Here is a 24,542-nt window from a genome sequence, read left to right on the forward strand (position 1 = left end):
ACAACTGCTAAGTATGAAAAACGTATTATACCCAGGTAAGACTGGTGTTCCAGGAGCTGTTCTAGGCCTATTTGCACGCTATGCACAGATTCACCTTGTCTTTCATTTTTTTCTGAAGATACTACGAAGCTCATTTTCCTGCAGTGGCATTTGTTTGTGACTTTCATGCTCAACTCAGATTTAGGTTTCTGTTTTCCCCAAAGCAAGCAAGCAAGAATGGAGGCAAGAAGGGCTATGTGATCAAACCTGTTCTGTCTGTGTGAACAACTGGATCTCAGTTCTACTGAACTGCAGACATTTTAGACAATGGTGCAAAGGGCGAGATTTGTTCAAGGTCCCGGGCTACTCCCAGCTGCATCAACTCTCTAACACGTCCATCTTCCATGTGCAATGGACGTTGTGTTTTCTCATTGTAGCTTCATCCCACCTCTTTGACCCTCCTTTCCCAGGTTTTATTTTTATTGAAGTTTATCTCCCGAATTTTGGAAGCATATTTCTTAAACATGCAAACACAATCCATAACCACCTTTCTTCTTCCAATTAGTTTTTGAACCGACTTTAGAATTTGATTTCTTTAATTGATTTTTTTTTATTTTTATGATGTTTTAAAATGATGGAGTGCTTCATGAATCTGTGTGTCATCTTTGCACAGGGGCCATGCTCTCTTCTCTGCATTGTTCCAGTTTTAATTTATGTGATTCCGAAGGGAGCCTGGGATATGATTCTTCATCAAAATAATTGTTTCAAACAAATGTAGGGTTTCCCTAAATGAACAGCAATATTAGTCAGTAGTTAGTGACATTCATCACAATGGTTTGGCCTATAAGGAGACTGAGACCGTGGTGCCCTAGTAATCGGTCTGCTATTTCAAAGCTAGGAAGTATTAGACATGTTCTGTTTCTAGCCCCTGAATTGTTCTTCACATGGGGCTGCTTCTACTTGTGGAATAAGCAATACACATAGATGTATTGGGCAGGATTCAATAATACGTGCATAAGAGAAACTACATTCTTCTGCTCTGTCTTGCCAAAAAGAAAGGTAAATACATGAGTTAGGGCATGACTCTGAGTCAGATGGAGGCAAACCTAAAGTCCAGCCCTACTGGAATCTCACCTTTCCTTCCTGCCCTTGTGTCTTGGGATTCTAGGCCAACTGTTCTGAGAGATTTTCAGCACTTTTGCCCTTCTTTATAATCTTTCCATTGCACTTAAGGGAGAATAAAAATGAGGCTCAGAAATCATGATCTTTCCAGAAAATGGTAGGATTTTTCACTGACAAGCTAAAAGGATTTTAAAGTTTTCTTTTCTTTTTCATTTAGATTTATCTAAGCATTTTTGAACTTTCATCCCTAGCTCATGAAAGTCAAATTATGAGTTACAAATTTTCTATAAGAATCCCATGATTTCAACTTTATCAGAATATGATTTCCATTTGACATTTTGATTGGAGGATCCAAAATAACACATTTCTGTAACTGGGAAAGCTTTACACTAGATGATTCTAGGAGACTGTCACCACCCTTGTGCTCTGGCAGCCTTGTATAATCACATCAGCCACACAAGGAGAGGCTTGAACTGCAGCTGATTTTGACCTTGGAAGAACTCTGATATCTTTCTAGAACATGAGAGGGCTCAGAAGAGCTCTTCGGAGTCCATCTCCTGATCTCTAGCCTTGCTATCTCACCTAAAGATTTTCCTTTTATGCTTTCTCATTGCATGCAAGGGTCTGATATTTTCTGCCCTGGCTCCTTCAGGATAGAGTGGAAAGACACATAGCCAAGTTAGTTGCAGCCGAAAGTTTATGTCTCAGCGTGGGCTCTACTCCATCCCACATCTCAACACTACAGTTCACAGAGTCCAGTTTTGATGCGTGATGTCTTTTTTAATGTGAGATAAAGACTGGAAAATGGCACTTTTTTTATTTATCCTTTCCCTTTATGTAATAAATGGCCTCAGGTTAAAAATGGCTTAATGGCTTGTTGTGCTCTCAAAGGCCCTCTGAGGCCGACCTTACATTGATCTCATTTTCTGTCTTATGGGTGACATGAGCTCCTCCTGTCAGGTAGAGGAAGCCTCAGAAATACCCCCAGTGAAACATCACTTTGTCTTTAGAATATCGCCGTATTCCATATACTCAAACAAATAAAATATTAAATAGATTCACTCTGCCAGCAGGAAAACTTCACTGAAACTCAAGATTTTCAGAGTTCTTTTCCTTCCAGTAGAGTTTCTCCTTAAAACAGAAAATTTAACCCTGAGACGCTCTCCCACTAAGAGGCTGCATAGACAAGCATAATCTGAAGTAAAATGTGTACATGCGTACTAACTAGTAGGTTTCAAAAGAAAATATATTGTCTCAAATAATTACCCTAGTCTGAAATTCATTTTTATGTAGATGTTCAGTCTGACATTACCATATAGAATTGGATAATAAGGCATATGGAATTCAGATTTAGTTCATGAAAATGTTTGATGTTCTCCATGTGGTCCATTCCTGGAAATGATCCTGAAATCCACACCTATGATCTGTTTCTAAATACACATTCGTTTGAGCATCACCTATGTACCATGGCCTATATTTATAGAATGTTGTTTAGATTTGTGTTAGACTTGTGACAATCCTAAACAGTAAAAACTGTTGTCTATGTTTCTATAGAAGCAAACTGAAGCCTTGAGATGCCAGGTATCCTGGACAATGTTCTAAACTGATTAGGAATACAGATGGGATTGTATGTTTTTCTCATTGACTTTTACTCTCACTCTCACAACATTCATGCTCCTTGCTGGTGAAGTTCGTTTCATTCTGAACTAGTCATCTATAAACCATGGTTAAGGGAGTTACAGAATTTAAAATCATTTTAAAAGATAACTTTGATTTTCCTAAAACATCAACATCTGAAGATTTGATCAAAATATTGATGGAGTAAAGAGTAAACTTTAACATTTTCTCTCAGATGTGATGCAAATTAATGTTTACTAAAATTTGTTATAATATTCTTGTTGAAAGTAAATCTTAGATGGTTGACATAAGATTTTACCCATCACTTGGTTACAGATTCAGGTCAGAGATTTTAGAAACAAATGTGACTGTAGCAACTACGGAATATTTCATGTTTCTTTTTATTTTCCTTTTTTTTTAAAGATCTATTTATTTTTATTGGAAAGGCAGGTCAGATTTACAGAGAGAAGGAGAGACAAAGATTTTCCATCCTCTGGTTCAATCCCCATATTGCTAAAATGGTCTGAACTGAGCCAATCCAAAAGTAGAAGCTAGGGGCTTTCTCTTGGTCTCCCATGCAGTGCAGGGTCCCAAGGCTTTGTGCCATCCTCTACTGCTTTCCAGGCCATAAGCAGAGAGTTGGATGGGAAGTGGAGCAACCAGGACACAACCAACGCTCATATGAGTTCAGGAGCTTTAGTCATTAGCCTTCAGCCAAGGCACTCTGTTTCTAAAGAATACCATGGTGTCTATAAATCCAAAGAAAACACATTGATTTTAAAACATGATACATTTTTAAAGTTCCACTTAAGTATATATGCTGACTCCCTTAAATGGACCATCAAGACACCAAAATTTGGGGATATAAAAAAGAGCTCATTGGGGTAGATATCGGCATGGTTAAAATATTTACCCCCGACACCCATGGCATTTATATGAATGCTTGATATGAGTCCTGGCTGTGTGTTTGATTTCAGCTTCTAGGTATCAGGTACTCTGAGAGACAGCGATTGATAATTTAAGAGGCACTGTTCCTATAACCCAAATGGAAGACCTAGACTGAGTTTCTGCCTCCCAGCTTCTGCTGTCCTTTAACTTCCATTTTACTTTATAAATAGTATGTGACATGTATTTATACATTGTGATTGAGATTGGCAACTTGCTGCAGACTATCAAAAGAAAGACGTTATTTTTTTTTTCAATAACATCATAAAGATGGTCAGTTTTGACCCTGTATGTTTTGGAAAGACAGATATTAAGTTCTGGTACAAAGATGTAATACAGGGCCCAGCCTGGTGGTCTACTGGCTAACGTCCTCGCCTTGAACGTGCCAGGATCCCATATGGGCACCAGTTCCAATCCTGGCAGCTCCACATCCCATCCAGCTCTCTGCCTGTGGCCTCGGAAAGCAGTAAAGGACAGCCCGATGTCTTGGGTTCCTGCACCCATGTGGAAGACCTGGAAGAAGTTCCTGTTTCCTGGCTTCAGATTGGCACAGCTCTGGCCTTTGTGGTCACATGCGGAGTGAATCAGCAGAGGAAAGATCTTCCTGTCTGTCTCTCCTCCTCTCTGTATATTCGACTTTGTAATAAAAAATAAATAAATAAATCTTAAAAAAAGACACACTGTAATATATACTAGGTAAGGGAATCTTGTGTAAGCAAGACAAAAAGTCACAATTTAACCCCAAAACCCATCTTTGTTCTAAGATAAACATTAGTTCCACAAAAGCTAAGCCACTATAACCATTTTAATGCATGCTGTGCATAACCTAGCTTTTATCAGATAAATAAGTGTGACGTAGTTGCATGCTTTTTCAGTTTTGGTTACTTACCTTAAATACATGATTAGGGTATGCTGTTCAACTTTTCTCTCTCTTAGGTTTTTTCTTTTGTAAAGCAGGCTTTGTAACATCTACCTCCTTGGATTGTTAGAAATATTAAAATTAGCAAGCCTGGAAATGTAGTGAAGCGCTTGCATGAAACAAGAATTCAGTTAAGATTAATAATAATTTACATATTCTCTCTGCAGGCATCACACATTGACAACACTTTAATCTCTTCTTTGCATTTTACAGACAAGAATACAAGGAAGGCTAGATTAATGTCACACCATCACTCTAGGTGGTAATATGTTCTTGAAGAATTCAGGCTTTCTCATTTTAAATCTTAGGGTTTTTTTTTTTTTTGTAATTCAGTGAAATTTGGTTAAATGATGCTGTCACGTGCTTATTTTTATAGCAATTATAATTCTCTGAACTTCCTTATTTTTACATCAATATGTCTCTTTTCTCCACGACTGCACTGTGATGTGGTATATGTGACGGTTCTCACGTGCTTGTCACGTTGCTTGCGGCCTTTCTAGGACGAATCATTTGTGGAATAAATGAACTGCTGAATTGTAACACAAAGGAGCTTATGGAAAGCTCTTTGCATATTCATAGGCATGCACTGAAGAACATTTTCACATATTGCATTAAGCCTGAGCTTGACATAGTGATGAGAGTTTGTTGGTAGAGAAATCAGCTCCATTTTTTCTTATTTCCTCCTGAATTTCATGCACCAAAAACCAGATGAATCAGCTACTCATAGTAGCTTCTCTTTTCTTTTTTCCTTGGGGATTCTATGTGAATTTGAAGGTGAGTTGACACAGGAAATAACCGTAGGGCACTGCACCTGTTCTATGGCTTAGCAACTACGTTGATTATGACTCAAGGAAAAGTAAACATTTGGGCTATCTAAGTTCTAAAAAGATTTTACTTAGGCCTGAAGCTCCTGCACATCATTGAACTCTGAGCAGCTCTTAATTTCTCATTTTGCCATAGTGTTTTGCATTTCTGATTATTTAGAATATCAAAAAGGGTGAAGATCTGAGTTGCTGAACTGGAAACGAGTCAGATAGTCATTTGGGTCCTTGAGATATGATTCCATGAAACATTAATTTGAATTATTTGTCATGCTTTCTCCCATGCATTTTCATAACCCAGTTTAGAGTTGCAGCATGCTTGTGAAATAACAGTAAGAATGCTGTTCGTTGGGTTATTTTAATTTTGGCTTTCATTGAATACATTTTCACAAGCCCACACACTCTTGAATTTTAAGTTTTAGGTTTGGAGAACACCCATGTATGACCATGCTCTGTATTTATAGGGAGGTGTGAAAAACAATGAAAAGTTTTCGGCTTTGGTATAATAAAAATGTGGCTCTACCATTCTGTGAATTGTGATATTGGGAAGAAAACTGAAATAATTTCTCCATCAAAAATATACCAGTAATGGATGATTGCATAACACTTAACAAACTGTCTGATGTCCTCTCAGGGTAACTGAACTGGGTAGTAAGAATGAAGTGTGTTCATGTGTATGTTCATTGTTGGAGGTGAAGGTATGAAACATAATTTGCTAGCAGAAATGAATATTCTAGAATGATGAGAAAATGGGAAGCATGTGAATAGGCAATTGCCAAGAAATAATATGGCAACATATATAAATAAAAGGAAAGCAGATGCTGCTTTAAAAAAATATATATCGGGCTCAGTGCAGTGGCCTAGTAGATAAAGTCCTCACATTGGTTTTAATCCTGGCAGCCCTGCTTCCCATCCAGCTTCCTGCTTGTAGCCTGGGAAAGCAATTGAGGAAAACCCAAAACTTTGGGATCCTACACCCACATGGGAGACCTGGAGGAAGTTTCTGGCTTTGAATCAGCACAGCACCATCCGCAGCAGTCACTTGGGGAGTGAATCATCGGACGGAAGATCTTCCTCTCTGTCTCTCCTCCTCTCTGTATATCTGACTTTACAATAAAATAAATAAATAAATTTTAAAGAAAATATTCAATTTGTTTTCCCACTTAGAAGAGGCAAAATAAATGATAAGGCCTGGATGGTCTCAATGAGTTGTTCAGAAAAATAAATAAGGAAAGACAGGAGGATGCTAATACTGACTACATCTAAGATGCTGTTTGTGGTTGGAAGAAGATACATTTCCTGGCTTTGACAGCTTCAGTCAAAAGAAGCAACTAGAAAATACAGGTCAATGTTATTCTGGAAAACTTTACCTGGGCTCCGAATCATTGAATGTGTGGTCGAGGTGGTCACTAAAGTTAGATGCACACTACTGCCCCTGCTCTTTCTCCATGCTGTCGTTCTGGTCCCATTCCTAAATGTCTTCATCGTTGATCAAAGAATATGTGTCCCACGTGTAGGGAGGATTGGAAATTACTTAATTTACTGCTTTCCTTAAGCTGCGAGAGCCTCACTCTGTTTATACTTTGTAATGATTAGTTCAGTGAAGCCATGTGTCAGCACCTCTAAGTGAAGTTCCTGGGGAGACTTCTCCCAAAGCCAAGCTACAAACACACAGAGAGCTCTTCTGGAGAAGTGTTGAGAAACACAGTCACAGCCTGGTGACCTGCTTTGTAGGGACAGAACAAATATTTATGGAAACAGTCGATGCGTCAGTCAGAGTGAGAGACGCTTCAGGAAAATTTCATCATTCATTACTTACAATAACTCTGTGTGAGACCTGTCATGATTTTCCAAAGAACAATGCACAGTTTTGAGTAACTTGAAGACTTTGTTCAAGGTCAAATGGTGTGCTTATGGTTCAGCTAGATCTGCTGTTACAATGACAATTTGCTAGGTGATTTATTTCCTCAACAAAATCAGAACTTGGTTTTAAGTTACTGGGTCAATGTTTATTGGAAATTTAATGCCATTTGATTGTAATTGATTTCTCTCAACATTGCTGAAGTTCTAGCTTCTTCCACACCTGAACTTCAGGATGTCTGACATTCTTGGCATTTTGTCTCCTGTGTGTCATCATGCGGGTTGTGTGAACTGAGGTTGATCGCATTCTTCAAATACTTTGAAAGGCTGTTTTTTATTTCCTCCACGAAGCAGGTCATAATTGTAAAATTTCCTCAAGACCAAAACTGATTACCAAATACCTTGTTTCCAATTAATTATCTTTTGTTATTTTACCAAAGTAGAAATCACATATACAAAACAAAACAAAGCAAAATACTCATTACTTTGTTCCACTCTGTAAGAAATAAAAATCTCCCAGGTATCTATGATGTTTTTTCTCTTTTTTAACAATCACATATAAGAAACCCATTTAAATGATCTCCTTAGTCAAACTTAATATTGATTCCCATTCATGGGGATGGATGTGAATTTTAGTCAGAGACATAAATGGGATGATCAGAATTTATACTGAATGTAGGAGCTCTGTCACATTTAAGAGTCATGACTGATGAAAATTAATACAGTTTTCTAACTCTCTAGGACCTTGAAAGTTGTAAAGCACCAACTGATTTTTATTATATCGTTTTCGATTAGAAGGTAGAAATGTTGGGTCCGTAAGAAAAGGAGAGTGATACATTCCATAAAGTACCTTCAGATTAAAGTGTTGACTCATGATGGATTAATTCCATGCTAATCCATTATGATTTGAAAGGCTGCTAATTAGTTGTTGAGATTCACAGTTAATCCAATACAGAGCAAGGGCCCAATAGACTTTCTTATCATCAAAGAGAAACAATACTTTTTCTGCTATTTGAAAAACAACAGAATTTTGTTTGTAGTATAATGTTTTTAAAGGCTTTTGCATCCAGGTTTATTGGTCTGTGCTTTTAATGCCCATGTCAGATTTTGATATCAGAGCTCTACCATCTAAAGAAAAAGTGTTCTCAGTTTTTAAAGACAGGCATATTTAACTTAAATGTTGAAAATAAAATATCAAAGTGAAACTATCAGCACCTGAACTATTTTTTGCTGAAAGGTTAGTAGTTATAAATTATTTCTTGAAAGGATGGGGACATTTCAGATTACACATTTTACATGGAATTACCTTTAATTCATCCAGTTTGTTAACTACTACCAAGCTCTTAATAATTACCATTCATTTTCTTTTCAAAACATCTGCGACTACTACAGTGATTACATTGACAATTCAGCATTTGCGTGCCTGAGTTTTTCCTCTCTTGATCTTTCCTTTATACATTTTATGTATTCAAAAGAGAGAGAGAGAGAGAGAGAGAGAGAGAGAGAGAGAGAGAGTTGAAGTCTACAATTTCACTCTCTGAACATACTCTACAATTAAGGTTTGACCAAGTTGCAGCCAGGAACTGTGGCCACAGTTGAGGTATGCCACAACGGATGTTGTTCAAACTAAAGAACTACAATATGGGATACAGGTGCCCAAGCTGGCATCTTAATCAATGTATCTAACACCTGTTTTGTCTCTGTGTATGAGCTTCTAAATATTTTGGGAACATTTCATTTATCTTATGATTTTGGTAAATCATACTCCTTTTACGCTTTGTCTTGTCTAACTTGCTAATATATTCTACACACCAACATAAAATCCAAAATATATAGTAAAAGAAATCTGACGTCATTTGCTTTTATACCTTAATTGTTATAAATATCAGTGATGCCAGAGGAGTTATTACTGTTGTCCCTCTTCAGCAATTTAACGAAATCAAGAAGTATCTTTGCTTGACTAAAATACATTTCATATGATTACAAAAATCATTAATTAATGAGGTGTTAATTATGGACTGGTAAAAAGGGGAAAGACCGAGAAAAAGGTGTGGGAGAGAGATAGGCAACAGTGGCTACACCTTGAAAATTGCATCCTTTAAGGTTCAATGCCAAAAATTCTATTTCACGACTTATTCACCCAAAATAGCTGAATTCACAGAAAAGCTCCCAAATGCGTAAGAAGAGAGAAAGATTTCTGAATCTTTGTGTATTTGTATTTACCATGTACAGGATTTACCCAAATGCCTCAGAAATACATATTAATCAAATGATTGCTCAGGTATAAATAGAAATTATCTCCTTTAGGCTATGTAACACTGGTCTGCAATACCAATAAAATTTTAAAAACATTGTGTACTGTAAATGAATGTTTTTGGAAAAAGGATATGCAAAACTTTTTCTCCTCCTCCTCCTTCTTCTTTTGTGAATCATCTAAGTATTGTAATGATTTTATGATGTAAGTATTTCTGTCAGCCCAGAATCCGTATGCTGAACTCATAACCTCCAAAGCAATGGTATTAGGAAATGGGACCTTGAGGGGAGAAACTAGCTCATGGAAGCAGAGCCTGCCCACCCCCCCCAGATCAGATGAGCAACCTTGCAGAGGAGCCCCAGTGACCTCCTTTGTGCCTTCTGCCCTTGGCGGGATCAGTGAAAAGGCTTTCTTTCAATGAACCAGGAAGCAAGCAGTCCCTCCTTGCCAAACAGTTCTTTCCTGCCAGCTTTTTTTATCTTAACTTTCCCATTTCCAAAACTGAAAACTAAATTTCTCTTTTATTAAGTCACTCAGTTTATGGTGTTCACTTATACTAACGTAAATGGAATAAAAAAACACAAACAAAACAGTAAAATTAACACAGCAGAGACAGCGCCAAGAGTTGCCATTTTGTTTTTTTCACTCTGAAGTTTTTATGCAGTATGGTACCTTAAGTTATTTCTAACAGTAATGCTGAGTTTCTGTGAATGTGAAGGTTAATTTTATGTGTCAAATTGGAGGAACATTTTGGAAGAGATTAACTCTTAAATCATTCAGTCCTTAATCTACAGCTCTCTTCATTGCAACATGACTTTATTTTTTCCTTTCCCCATGGAAACAGGCAATTAAGATTGTACTATTTCTGATTCTTACTGAATAGTGTGCTACAGGGTTTCAGGAATCTTTTCTGAGAGTTTGTATATGCACAATTTAGAGAGGAAATCGTGTCATTCAAATTCTGTTTAGTTATTACATTGTATGACTTACTTTCTGTTGACATGATGTTAGGGAAAACAAATTCCAAAAATGAAAACTGAAGTAATTCCTCCCACTTCTCCCAATAGGCCAGAGAGATGAATTGGCTTTGAGAAGAAGAGCAATAATCTTACAGGATCAATACTGATATTCGCATTCACACAAGCTCGAATCCATAATCAAGCCTTTAAACTGATATTTAAAAGATAAAAGAACAGCATAACACCTCGGGCTGATCTGTTTTATTTTCTTGCTTTGATAATTCCTCTTCCTTATTAAAATGCAAACTTTGTATTTAGAAAAGGGAGACACACTGGCAAGTTTGAAACTTATTATTATCATTGAAATCTGACTCAGAGCATAAGCTTTTAGCCAAGAATTTCTTAGGATGCCTGTGTTCCTCATAGACTCTGATCTCCAGCACTGGCTCCTAGTTTTGGCGTTCTGAGAATGCATTCTGCAGTGTGAAGTCAAGATGGCTCTTTCCATACACGTGAGAAGGATCGGGTGTCTGGCTTCCAGGCTGAGCCCATGACCTCTACATATTGTAAGTACATAGAGCGTGAACCAGTGGTTCGAAACTCTTTTGTTAACTTGTGTGATTCTTTTTCTATGTCTCTCCCTCTCAAACACAATCATGTGAAACTCAATCAGGAGGACAGTGCAGTGGAGCTTGCTCAGTATTTTGTATCCTTCATCGAGAATGGGATCAGTAATTCAGAGCAGAAGATTGTTAGTGATGATGCAGATTCGCTCAAGGTTTACTCAAGGTGCTTAAAGCCTGTGCATTGGTTATCAAAAAACACTATATACGTGTGTGTGTGTGTGTGTGTGTGTGTGCATATAGTGTCTATAGTATAGTGTTTATGTACACATACACATATAAATGTACATATATATATATGCAATACATGTTTTCATAATCTCCTCTGCCATCTGCTTGGGATTTCTCTTAGGCTATTCTATTCATGACATTGGATACGCCAGAAGCTCACAATTGTGCCATTCACTTTCTAGTAAAGTTTAAGCAGAATTTACTTTTTACTGAAAATTTCAATTAGAATGCTTAATCCCATGCGAGGAGACTAGTTCCATTCAATTTCTATTCTTGGTCCTTTACAATAATTAGTCCGATGTTTTCTCAGATGTAAGAATTACATTTTTTCTCCACATTCTCTAAGTAAGTTTAAATTACTAAATACTCCCTGTTATCCTTATTTTGAAGGTGAGAATCTTAAAATAATATAAACCAAAATTACATACTTACATATCTGTCTTTATATATTTGCACATTTATTCTGGAGGTAAATACCACTAACAAATGTGGTGCCATTGAACATCACGCATGCTTTAATATCTGCATTGTGTTATGGTACATCACATTGGCATCCATACCTGTTGTATCCTCGGATCTCAGCTTAAATCTCAAAGCAATAATTTTATACCATAATGAGAGATTGTCTCATAAGCCTTCACCAGAGAATTTTGGGGAAATGAGCATTAAAGTTTTCTATGTTAAAAGAGTTCAGGAGATGTGCTTTTTTCTCATGAAGTTAAAACAAATTGTTTAACGTTTTTTTCCCAGGGGGGAAAAAGAAGAAATATGACATCAATTTTAGAGTGAACTCAATTCCTATTACAAAGCAAACAGTTGGTACAAGAAGTCCCACATGTGTGAGGCACATGGGAAAGCACATTAAAAACACTTCATGTCAAACCAAACATCAGAGCATCTATGTAGGCACAGTTCCATGGAAATAATAAATGTGGGAACCCCTCAGTAAGAAATCATCCCTTGCAACTTCAGAGAATTCAGATTGGAGATAAATGCTATGAATTCAGTAAAAACAAGTAAACTTTCAATCAAAACAATAAGCTTTTAGCAAATTGAGAGAATACATACTACAGACCTCATTTCCATTCTATGTGTAGAAAAGTCGTCATTGTTAAATATGTGTCTTATTAAGCATCACCATATTGCTGTTTCCTCTTGAAAAGTTGAACCTAGAGCAATAGTCAAGCCCTGGAATGACACAACGGTGAGGATTATTGATCTGCAAAATACTTAACCTGAGAATTAAATCTTGTTCTGGGATGATGGAGTTGCAGTTATATTCACAATAAAGTGCTGATGCAAGAGGCTATCAGATGACGTTTGTTTTTTTTAGCTTTGATGTCTTCAGTATTAATATGGAGATAAAAATGTGCCAGGTGTTGCTTGAGCAAACAAGCCCTGTCATTGTACGTTTTAAAATATTAAATGAAATGCATTAGCAGTACCTTCTTGGCTTTTTCCTTAGCTACAGAATATCTCAAGTCATTTCCCAACAATGACAAGGACAGCACAATGGTGCTCTGGCCAATCAGCTCTGGAGCATCAAGAATGACAAAATAGAGGAAACAAAGAAGACAAAATCTATCTCATTCAGATTTCAAGCAGTTTTGTAGTATCCACACTGAAATTAGCATCTATGGAAACAGAAATCAAAATCTGCATTCTATCGAACAACTGTAGCGTAACTGATAGAACTTGTCGAGAAACCGCCTAAGGCCTTATTCCTTTTTTTTATTTTCTAACTTTCCACTTATTTGTGTAAACAGTGGTCCAAAGTATCTAGGAAAATCATAAGATATTGCATCACTGGTTCAGAAGCTGTATCAAATAGTACAAGCAAACCAGGAAACAACACCTGAAAATGAAAGAAGTCTTATCAGGGTAATAGATTGGAATATTCACATGTGAAGTGCATATTCTAGGGGTGGCTATCTGACATGGCAGTTACAGACAATGTATGGTATTCCCGTATCTCGGAGTGGAATGCCTTGGTTCCAGCGCCAGTTGCCTGATAATGCACACCCCGGAATGTAGCAAGTAAGGACTGGAGCGCTTGGGTTGGCTGTCGCCTCTGCTGGAGGCTCAGGTTGTGTGCCTAGCTTCAATCTGTCCCCGTCCTGACTACTGCAGGCATTTGAGGATGGAAACTATTAGAACAAAGATTTTTACCGTCAGGGTGTAATTCTTTCTAATAAATGAAAAAGTAACAAAAATCAATGTTTGCCGTGCAGACTTTTTAATTCAATATTCAGCTACTCTAACAGATTAGAGCACTCTTGCTGATTTGTTTTGCTTTTGTTATTTAAGTTACACAGATGTAGTAATGGCAGTTTCATGTTTAATTTTCTATGTCATCACCATGGAATATTAAAGTTCTGCAATCTGACTGCAGAATTGGGAACCCCTTATTTGACCTTCTAGCTCCCCATTCCAACCTCTGGTCTTGAGGCATGAGGTTTCTTGTATTCTGCTATTGCTGCTTATCATAGAAATGATTTTCTTTTTCTTCTCTGCTTTTCCATATCCAAGCATGGTTCAATCCTGTTTCCAGTGAGAGCTTTCCCATGTAAGTGTACTTAGCCCTCCCTCTACTTTCAAATGCGGTGCCCAGGTTTTCCTGGGTTATGCTACAATAAATCTTACGTACATTGTGAATTTCTGTTTTGTTTAACTTTTTAGATACATTTGAAGTTCAGGCAGAAGGTTCTGTATGTTGGAATGCCTTCAGATTTTTCTTAGCTGATTGGATATTTCTTTTAATCATATTGGGCACATATTTCTGCTTTATTTGCTTTCATAATTGTATTTCGCGGATGTTAGAGTAGTATTTAGACATTCTCAGATCTTATTGAAATTGTTCACTAACTTAAACATGAATCAAATGGAATGCTCAGAGCATGCTCTTTAATGTACTATAAATTCACTTTTAAGTAAACAAAATGGAAAAATTATCAAGTAATTGTTGATGACATAGATAATTTTCTTTGTGTACTCACTACATAGGATGCCTTAAAAAGAGGGAAAGGTTTTTTGCTAAAAGTCAGGCCATAAGGTTGCTTCAACAAAATGGACTTCCTATTAGCTCTCAGTGAGGTAGTGGCATTACCACTAATCCAGTTTCGGAAGATTATTTTGAGATATCTAGAAAAAGCAGGCCCCTGAGCATGATCCGATGTGTTATTTAAGAGCAGAACAGATCTATGTTTTAAGAGTGAATGCTCTGGTTGATGAATGATAAACAACTTGGTATTGGCCTTAGAAGCTCTTAATATGTATTCTATCTGCTGTATAAACAAGATCTTATTTTCCCTTCCCCGGTTGCAATTATGAAGACGCAGATGTTTATGAACAGCGCATTGAGTTCTTTGTTTCAAGACTAGTATCACTAAAGCTCAAGAAAGTTTAGTGGCCAGAAACAGAATTTCCTGCCCTTCTTTCAAACTGAAGGGAGGGAATGAAACAAGGACAGCATCTTATACAAGCAATGTACAGGACTGGCACTTAAGATCTGGCACACAGATTGGATGCTGTAATGGAAGGAAACAAGAGAGCTCCACTGATGATTTCCTGAAATGAGATACGAATACTTTGTGCTAGTGAGTGGACGCTGGAGCGAGGTTCTGAGTTTAGGCATTGCCACTGATGCTAAGCATGGAGGAAATTCAATAAAAATGCATTCTGACAAGAAATTACTTTTTACGGTATTTTAAGTTAGGAATAACATTGGAAGGAATGCAGAACTAATTAAGTATCACATTTTCTTTCCTTCCCACTCCAGTGAGAGGAGGTTAGCTGAACGGGAAGATAAAATATGTGTAGGCAAAAGATTAGAGGTGCTACTAGGAGAAATGTTGCTAATAAAACCCACTTCTGAAAAAAAAAAATGACAGAAGTAGAATCCAAGAAGCTAACTTCAAAAAAGTCCAGGACCTGGTGCGGTAGCCTAGTGGCTAAAATCCTTGCCTTGCACACACTGGGATACTATATGGATGCTGGTTCCTGTCCTGACAGTCCCACTTCCCTTCCAGCTCCCTGCTTGTGGCCTGGGAAAAGAATTGATGATGGCCCAAAACCTTTGGACCCTGCACCCACCTGTGATACCCGGAAGAGGCTCCTGGCTCCTGGCTTTGGCTTGGCTCAGCTCCGGCCGTTGCAGCCACTTGGGGAGTGAATCAGCAGACATAAGATCTTCTCTTTCTTCCTCTGTATATCTGACTTTCCAATAAAAATAAACAAATCTTAAAAAATCCAATTACTGCTTTGAAAAATAATGTATGAAAATGAAAAGATGATATTGAAAAACAGATTTCCATGAAGATGGAAAAGCAAATGTTACACTGGAAGACTTATAATAAAAGGTTCCGACGGTGTGCTGGCACTTCCTTGCTAAACAGTCTTCGCAGGTCCTGCTGTGGCCTAGAGGAAGCACAAACAGTATATCTGAAGCGCTCTGTCCTGTTAAAAGACAAGTGTGCCGTTAATATGCTTTGTAAATATTCTTGCTTTAACAATTACTCATATTTCTGAACTAATTAAAAATGATGCAATCTTGTGATAACGCAAACAGTAGTAGACTTCTTTAAATGTTAGATAATGAATCATCTTAAGAGGTCATTGACTAAAGATGGATTATAGTCTCTAAATATCAGCCCTGATCAATAAGTGACATATGCATCTACATTGCAATCAAAAGGTATACCAGAATCTTTTAATTCTGCTTATACATGGGATTAGACACAGTGATGGGCTTTAATGTATAAAATCATCTGCCCTGATGCAGGCAGGAAAATGAGGCTTTCTAATGAAGGGAGTCATGTTGTGTTACTTCCTTCTAAATTGATAACAAGCAATCAAATATGTAAGAAAAATCCCTTTATTCTCTTTTCCTGTTGCTTGCCTCCCGGTCCTGGAGCTCTGCAGAAGGAAGGCACGTTGTAAATCCCCAGCATCACCTCTGAATGTGAGGAGTAGCAGAGCCGTCAGGGCAGGTGCTTCGGAAAGGGCAAAGCCATAATAAAAGAAGCCAGCTCGAGATGAGCTATCAAGTGCAGAGCAACGGACTCTACCTTCACACTGAGTGTGGTCATTAAACTGGCAGACAAAAATGGTTTATAGACACCACATATTTTAGACTCAGGAAATCCCATTTCTAAGCCATGGAATTCATTCATAAACATTGGTGTGAAATCCCTGCGGTGCCAGCTGGGGTAGGCAGATTTTCTGGGAGGAGTGGCATGGTAATTCTCCATTCCCTTCTCTGCCAATCTTTGGTGTGACATTCAGATTAACTAAAGACCTAAGGCCCTCTAGTTACATGAATCTAGACCTTGCAGTAAACAGCAATTTTGAACCCCCAAAATGTCTCCATCCTCCCTTGAAAAGTTAACTTCTCTTCTCTGTATGAGATTTACTATTATTGAAAAAAAAAATCGTGATCTAACTTGAAGTAACTTGATCAGAAAAAAAAACCAGAAAGATGATTTTGAAGGCTCCCATACAGACAAATCGATGAAAGTTTTGAGCAATGGTGTTTTCTGAAAATACAGTGCTTGCCGAATCCATAACTACTCAGCCCCTGCATGGGTGCAGCACTGGCTGGAGCACAACAGGATCCCGCTGCTCTAAGAAAGCTCCAGACCTTGCAGGAACTTCCATATAAAGTTTGTGAAATGCAAGTTACTGAATGGCTTTCTTTGAAAGGGTTAAAAAGTGAGTCACCCTCTGGGTCATGAAATACAGAAGGGTGATGAGGAATAGGGGGGGAAGAATTGTGCATTAGTCTCTAGCGACATTGATCTGGAAACATCTAAAAACACTTAATCAGCAATGCCCAGGAGGTGAGAGGACATGTTTTCCAGCTCAGGAGAGAAATTTGATCAAGGATTTTATATTCTAGGGTCATTGTGTAAGGAGTTATTCGAATTTCCCACCCTGGGCCCAGAGCCATTTTCTCTTCCTCACAGCTCAGGAAAATTCACACCAGTCCAGCTGTCCACCAATCAGATGTAACTTGGCATTTCACCTGAGAATCCCACCCCGAATCTCCCAGCCTCTTCCCCAACTCTGCCCACTTACCAATCATCCTTAGGCAATCACCTGTGACAGTCTCAGGCACCAATCCCCTGTGCCTGCCCTCACTCCCTCCCAATCCCCGCCCCCCCCACACACCTTGTGGGCTCACCTGAATGGCACAAAGAGCCTCCAGGTGCAACTCTTCTCTCTTCTCCTTCCAGTTCCCGCCCTCCCCCCGCCCCCTTCCTTCTTTTTTCCTGGCTGCTCCACCACCACCCTGCCCTGCTGGAATAAACCTCCTAAGATACCTTGTTGCGTCCTTGTGTCTAGTTGCGTCTGGTGTTTTCGGCTCAAGGTAAGAACCAGGCTGTGGCAATTAGCTGCTCGTAATAATATCGTTAACAGCTAGAACTTTAACTGTTTTAAATAACTAACACATTGATCACACAGGTAGAAAATAGAAAGCATGCATTCAGGTGATGTCGTCTATAAAAATGTGTGTGTGAGAGAAAAAGGCTAGCTATGGGGGTCTGCACTGAAACAAAATTGGAATCAGAAGCCAGAATCAGGACTCAAGCTCAGTTGTTCTGCCAGGGGTTGCAAAATGCCCAATCCAGGTAGCTATGGATTCAGAGGTCAGAAAAAAGTGCACTTTGCTCTTACATTTCATGTGCAGCAAAGACACGAAAGGAGCTTTCCAATCGTGGAGGAAACATCTTCAACGGCCTTTGGTTCTTTTTAGAAATTGTACTAGACAGTAAACAAAGAAGAGAAGAGGAGATACTTCAATCAGGAGCTATTCTACTAGTGTATTGAAGTTCACAGTTAACCCATAAATCCCTCGCATCTCCTCCATGTTGCTCTGACTAGACTCTGCTTCGCATTATCCCACACACTTGCTGGGCCTTCTGCATTTCCACTTTACAGATGCTTGGATTTATGGTAGCTCCTCCTTCTGACAGGCCACTCTAAGATGTGCTATGTCAGCTATTGAGTTTATGAGAACATATGTTTATCTGGTTAATTTTCTTCAAAAGATAATGCATTCTCTCAGCATGAGGTCAGGGTCAGCACAATTTTCTATATCTTTGAAGACCAAGCCATTTCTATCACCGAGATTAAAGACAGAGAGATATAAAAAGAAAACGCTCGAAATTGTGCTGCTTAAGAGATTACCCATGATAGAACGATAAACGTGCAAAAAGCCCTGCGTGGGAAAAGAAGGGGACAGCTGGGAGAATGGCAAGCCAGCAGTCAGTGCAAAAATCAGACCCAAGGGTGATCTTTTTTTCATCAATCTTTCCCTAAAACACCAGGCTTCAGTTGTTCTGATTCCTTCAATGTTAACTGTGTAGTGTAGCCAGAACAGCACAGGCTCTGTAGCTGTATTGTGTAGGTTATCACTTTCCACAGTGCAGTAATTAAAGGCAATGACTGGAGACACCATCGGAGTTCACACTTTTGCTCTAAGTCGCATGGATTAGTTCCAGAAAATGACTGAGCTTCGATTTCTTCAGGCATCCTGTAAAAGGAATATCTACTATTGATTTGGAAAATTTCATAACCTAACACGTACAAGACATTTAGCATTCAGTGGGTAGAGTAAAATAACATGTTTTTCTTATCATCTATTTCCCCTATATAATTTGCTCCTAAGGATGAGAACAAGGCCATATTATGGCATAAAGACAAATCAAGCCTTTTCCCAGAGAAACTCCTCATGTAGGGGACAGTATACCTCCACGGGTGTTTATGGCTTTGTCAAAGGAGCGGCAGTACAGTTGCCTGAAGGATTCTTATGGACACAAAGCTCATACAAATGAGCCTGCAACTTAGGGTAGAGCGAGCAATGAGAGTTGGCAACCCCAGAACAGAACAAGTAGTGAGATTAAGTAGGATGGAGATCGGAGAGGTAATCCTGGCCGAGGAGATGAAAGAGGAGAGCATGTGACACAGCAGTTAACTACTGACCTCATTCCGGCGCAAGGCTGGATGTGCTGCTGACTCGTTCTCACTTGTACATGCAACCATCAGTGTCTGTGTGAAGTAGCTTGAATGAGATTCAGTATACAACAGGGAGTCATAAGAACAATTACCCAGGACAGCAGAATGGACAGAGTCGTGTTAATGAAAAAAAAAAATCCTCCTGCAAACTACGTGGAGAACTCTAATGTCAGGTTCAAAGCAAAGGTGGATGAGAAAGTTAGGGTCGCGGTTTAGGTGACGAGCATCTGAGGAGGGAGACACTAGTTTTAGCAAACTCAGTTCTGGAAAGTTTGTCCTCAGTGGATGCTGTAATAGAGGCTTTTAGAAAGCAGATTGGCAAATAGTGCTGGATTAGTGCATTTGGCTAGCTGTAACAAAAATAGAATATACTAGGTGGTTTATAAGCAGTAGAGATTTCTTTCTCACACTTCTACAGGTGGGAAACTGAATGATCCAGGCACCCCGAAATTCAGTGACTGGTGCAGTACCAATTCCAGGTTCAAGGTATAATCTTGCTGGATTCTCACAGTGATGGAAAAGTCTCTTTGGGGGTGCTTTGTCTCCCTGATACCACTATCTTGTTCACAAGTGTTCCATATGTCTGACCTTTCCACCTTGGGTTCACACATCCTAGCAGCCTCACTTCAGGGTGAGGCAAGGGATAGGATTAAACATACAAAATAGAGGAACTAAGGTGATTGTTTCTTTTGTGCCAGGGAACAAAGGCTGGCAGATTGCCATCAGCTAACACACAGGAGGCCTTTCATGATCTTTTGCTACTTTTTGCTTAATACGTGTTCTATCAATGCCAAAAGCCAGAGTGGAAGGATGAGCAGATAGTTCTTTCAGTTTTCAGTTGTGACTTCCAGGCGCTGTGCAGTCCTCCTTGGGGGTCCAACAGACTTATCTGTGGAGGTGACATGATGCTAAGTAGCGTTGGTATGTAATAAGTAATACAGCCTCACTTAATCTATCATTTAGAAGAGAAATACTGTAAGAAAAAAAAAAACCACTCTACTAATGATAGCAAATGGTTCCTGTGTCTAAGGTCTTTGAAATTACAAAAAAATAAACATGCATTTTATCACCAAATTGCTTTCTCAGTGCATTTGAAATGCTCTAGGCTATGGTTCTAATTAACTTTAGGCCTTCCTTGGTATGGAGACAGTTTAGTTTAATTAAATTAGCAGTGCTGTATAATAATGATGGTATAGGCTTAAATAATTTAGAGAACACTTATCCTTCTCCCAGAGTTTTATTTATTTTTTGGCCCAAAGTGGCAGGATTATTTTGCTTCAGATTTAACAAATGCTACTAGCAATTCATTCTGTTTCCCACCCTGCTCACCAATAGCAGTCTGTATGTGACAGCTGTTCTACCTGTGTGAAGATTAGACTTGAATTCATAAGAACAAAATGGCTCCCCAGCCATATTATATGTATACAAGAAGTACTTTGGTGCAGGTACTTCTGTATTTACTATATATATTTATATAGTTTGAATGCTCTTAATTTTAAAAGGGCATTTGCCACCATTCCTAAAATGAGTGAATTTGGTGTAGAGATTCCTTGAATTAAAGTTTGCCCATCTAATCACATAGCAGCTACAGCATACAAACAGCAGTAATTATTGGGTAACTTAAATCCAAGTAGACTACAAACATGATTTACTCAGAAGATTCTTCTATGAAAACACATTCCTTTTTTAAGATTTATTTATTTTTATTACAAAGTCAGATATACAAAGAGGAGAAGAAACAGAGAGGAAGATCATCTGTCCGTTGATTCGCTCCCCAAGTTACTGTACCGGCCAGAACTGCGCCAATTCGGACCCAGGAGTCAGACTCTGGGTCTCACGTGGGGGCAGAGTACCAGGGTTTTGGGCCATTCTCAACTGTTTTCCCAGGCCACAAACAGGAAGCTGGAAGGAAAGCGGGGCTGCTGGGATTAGGACCGACACTCATATGGGATCCCTGTGCATTCAAGGCAAGGACTTGAGCCACTAAGCCACCGCACCAGGCCTCAAACACAGTGTTTTTTGAAGAAAACTGTATTTGTTGTGCCTTGGAATGGATGAGTCAAGTCATACATTTCAAAGACATTGGGAAGCCATTTATAGATAACTTTTTTCCAAGTCAGATAATGTTTCAATGGTTGATTACTATTGGAATATCTATGAAACTAAACTCTATTAGGTATGAAATTGGCAGGAATGTCATTGACTATTTCAAACAGTTTCTTTTTCAGACTGGTGGGTAATGTCAATCAATCATCAATCACTTTATACTTAGTGAGATAAACCTGTCTCCAAAAAACAAATATTATGTTTCCCTGTCTATAGTAACCACTGCACAGAGGACAAAAAATGTAATCTATATAAGCAACAGTGACATTTGACATGTGACTGGTGTTTACAGATTTTCCTATACTCATGGAACAGTATTTTGTTTTCTGCTTGCTCTGTGTTGAAATACTAGCCTAAAGGACTGTTAAGACTGTGATTTCAAAATGAAATCAAATGTACATTATAAAAATATGTATTTAATATATATTTTAATACATATGTATATATGGAGCAGGAACCATTGGGAGGAGGGAAGGTCGAAAGGGAAGTATTACTATGCTCCTAAACCTGTATTGTGAAACTGATGTATTTTATATAAATAAAATAATAAAAAAATAGAGAAGCATAAAACTGATGTAAATACAGGAGATTTCATAATAAGAGAAATTAGCTTTATTATCCATAAAAATAAATATTGTAGGAGCTTGCAAATCTAGTACTATGGTGAATTTGGTGGGGTAGCTATGCTCTAATGATCACTATTGGACAATAGGTATCCATGACATAAAAATATGTCTTACAATATTTGCAAGCACCTCGAGTTTTATACAGAGAAGAATGGAAAAAGACTCTGATCTTGGGATAGTGTTTCCTGGTTCAGTGATTACACTGAAATACCAATTTCCTGCTGTGTGGATGAGGATGTAAGAACATTAGAGTTGGGTGACTATGATCTTTGGAAGTAATTGGTTCATACCTCAGTAATGATGATCACACTACAAAAAGGGAAAAATGATTTCTGCATGGGCCGAAATTTTGGATGAAAATCATAATCCAAATGCCAGGTCTTATTATCATTCCATTTGATCAGCAGCATTTCTGAAAATGAGTCAAAGATGAAATGTTTTGATATCCTTTCTTGTCTTCTTATGCAGTCAAACCTTGTTGGGTTGCCTGCCCTATTATCACCTTCTAATAACAAAGGAAGTGAAGAGCAGACCTCATGAAGGAAGCATGCAGCCTACATCATTTTAGATGAAGAGCATTCTCTCCTAGAACACTCTGGGATGCAGCTGCTTCTCCACTGAGCACAAATTCAACTAGTAAACATGCATGCTTTGCCGATAGATTATAACATAACTTGTTTATAACATTCCATCTAATAGCTTAGCAGATATGAGCCATTTCTGCTTTATACATCATCAGACTGCATTAATACAAAGGGAAGAGAATTACAATGATACCAATATAATAGTTACCCAAAGACAGAAACTACCATGTAAAATGATTTAGTAACTACATCATGATTATAATAGTGGCATAATGCAGTATATTGCTAAAACCATTACAGGTTGCAGTACAGAAATGCAGTGTGTATAAATCAATCAAAATAGCTTAAGCCTAGGGTATAGGGCCCAGTGTGGTAGCCTAGTGGTTAAGCCTCATCTTGCAAACGCTGGGATCTCATTTAGACTCAGGTTCATGTCCTAATGGCTCCATTCCCTATCCAGCTCCCTGCTTGTAGCCTAGGAAAGCAGTCGAGGACAGCCCAAAGCCTTGGGACCCTGCACTCACATGGGAGACCCAAAAGAAACTCTTGGATCCTGGCTTCGTTTGGCTCTGTTCCGGCCATTGTGGTCACTTTGGGAGTGAACCAGCACATGTACAGTCTTTCTCTTTTCCTTCTCTCTGTAAATTGGTCCTTCCATTAAAAATAATAAATCTTAAAAAAAAAAAAAGACCGAAAGTGTATGTGTGCATCTATGTGTAGAGGTGTTTGTTTTTCAAGGAGAGGTAAAAGCAGTGGGGTAATGGGTTGCATTTTTCAGTATGTGGCATTTTGGTATTTTAACCACAAAAGTTATAAACAAGTGATAGAAAGCCAATATTTTAAAAGGCAGGGGGACACGTCCTTTCTTTTAGAAAACTTGTAATTTTAAATATAATTTGCATCTTATACTTTAAAAACGCAGTCACCAAGATAATATGTCTATTTCCAATAATGTTGACAGAGCAGTTTTTAAAAAGTTTAACAGCAAGCATTATCTGCTTTCCATGCCCTGGTAAATGCTGAAGGGGAAGCAAAGGATGACAGCTCCTCATCCTCCTTCCCAACCTCGCTAACTGAAAACAAGACACTGCTGTAATACCTCCCCAGGGACTCAACTTACATTCAGATGTCTAAGAGTATGTCCAATAGAAACATTAAATTAGTATCTAATGTATTATTTTTATCCAACTCCCAGACAGTGAAGAGCTCATACTTTTAGTGGAGTTCACTGTTTGCTCATGCTCTTCTCTGACCTTTCCCCGTTCCCATCGTTTATTACCATGGGAACCTGCGCTTTTACTGTCCTGCACATACTGAACTTGAGCTCATTGGCCTTCTTCCATATGACATGTTCACTTATCCAAGTGCTGCTGTCATTATGCTCTGACTTGCAAACCGGAGAGCATTTCTGCCAGATACTTCTGCTGTGTCTTTGAATTTTATTCAAGGATTTGGATAATTTTATATCTCAGATTGGATATGTGTAAATGGTGGCTATTGGGGGGGGCATGCGTTGGACCTAACGGTGATGACTATCATGTTCCATATCAGAGTGCTCGTGTCTTTATTCCAGCACCGTGGCAGAGCAGAGCCAGAGGGTCAACAGTGTTGCTCAAGTAACTGGGTTCATGTCACCCACGGGAGACCCGGATGGCCTCTACACCCCAGCTTCAGCCAGTTTTGTGGCTAATACTGAAACAGCAAAGCTCTGTTCTGGGTAAGGTGAACCAAACAGTGCAGAGGAAAACATGATCTTAAAAGGTAAGTATTCATAGTCATCAGGCACAGGTTACTATCATAAACCTGTAGGAAGGCATTGGTGAAAACTAAAGTCCCGTGAAGTCTTCCTTGATGTCTTTATCCTACATTATCGCATTACT

General features: G+C 38.5%; 1 non-coding gene across 1 annotated transcript; it reads right to left on the reverse strand.

Annotated features, from left to right (window-relative positions):
* Window positions 1–607: 607 nt before the first annotated feature.
* LOC118759832 (U6 spliceosomal RNA) lies at window positions 608–711 on the reverse strand. Its single transcript, XR_004996415.1, has one exon. It is a non-coding gene; the product is annotated as a U6 spliceosomal RNA (small nuclear RNA).
* Between the last annotated feature and the right edge of the window lie 23,831 nt (window positions 712–24,542).

The sequence above is a fragment of the Ochotona princeps genome, chromosome 26 (assembly GCF_030435755.1).
Source record: "Ochotona princeps isolate mOchPri1 chromosome 26, mOchPri1.hap1, whole genome shotgun sequence".
Taxonomy (NCBI): Eukaryota; Metazoa; Chordata; class Mammalia; order Lagomorpha; family Ochotonidae; genus Ochotona; species Ochotona princeps.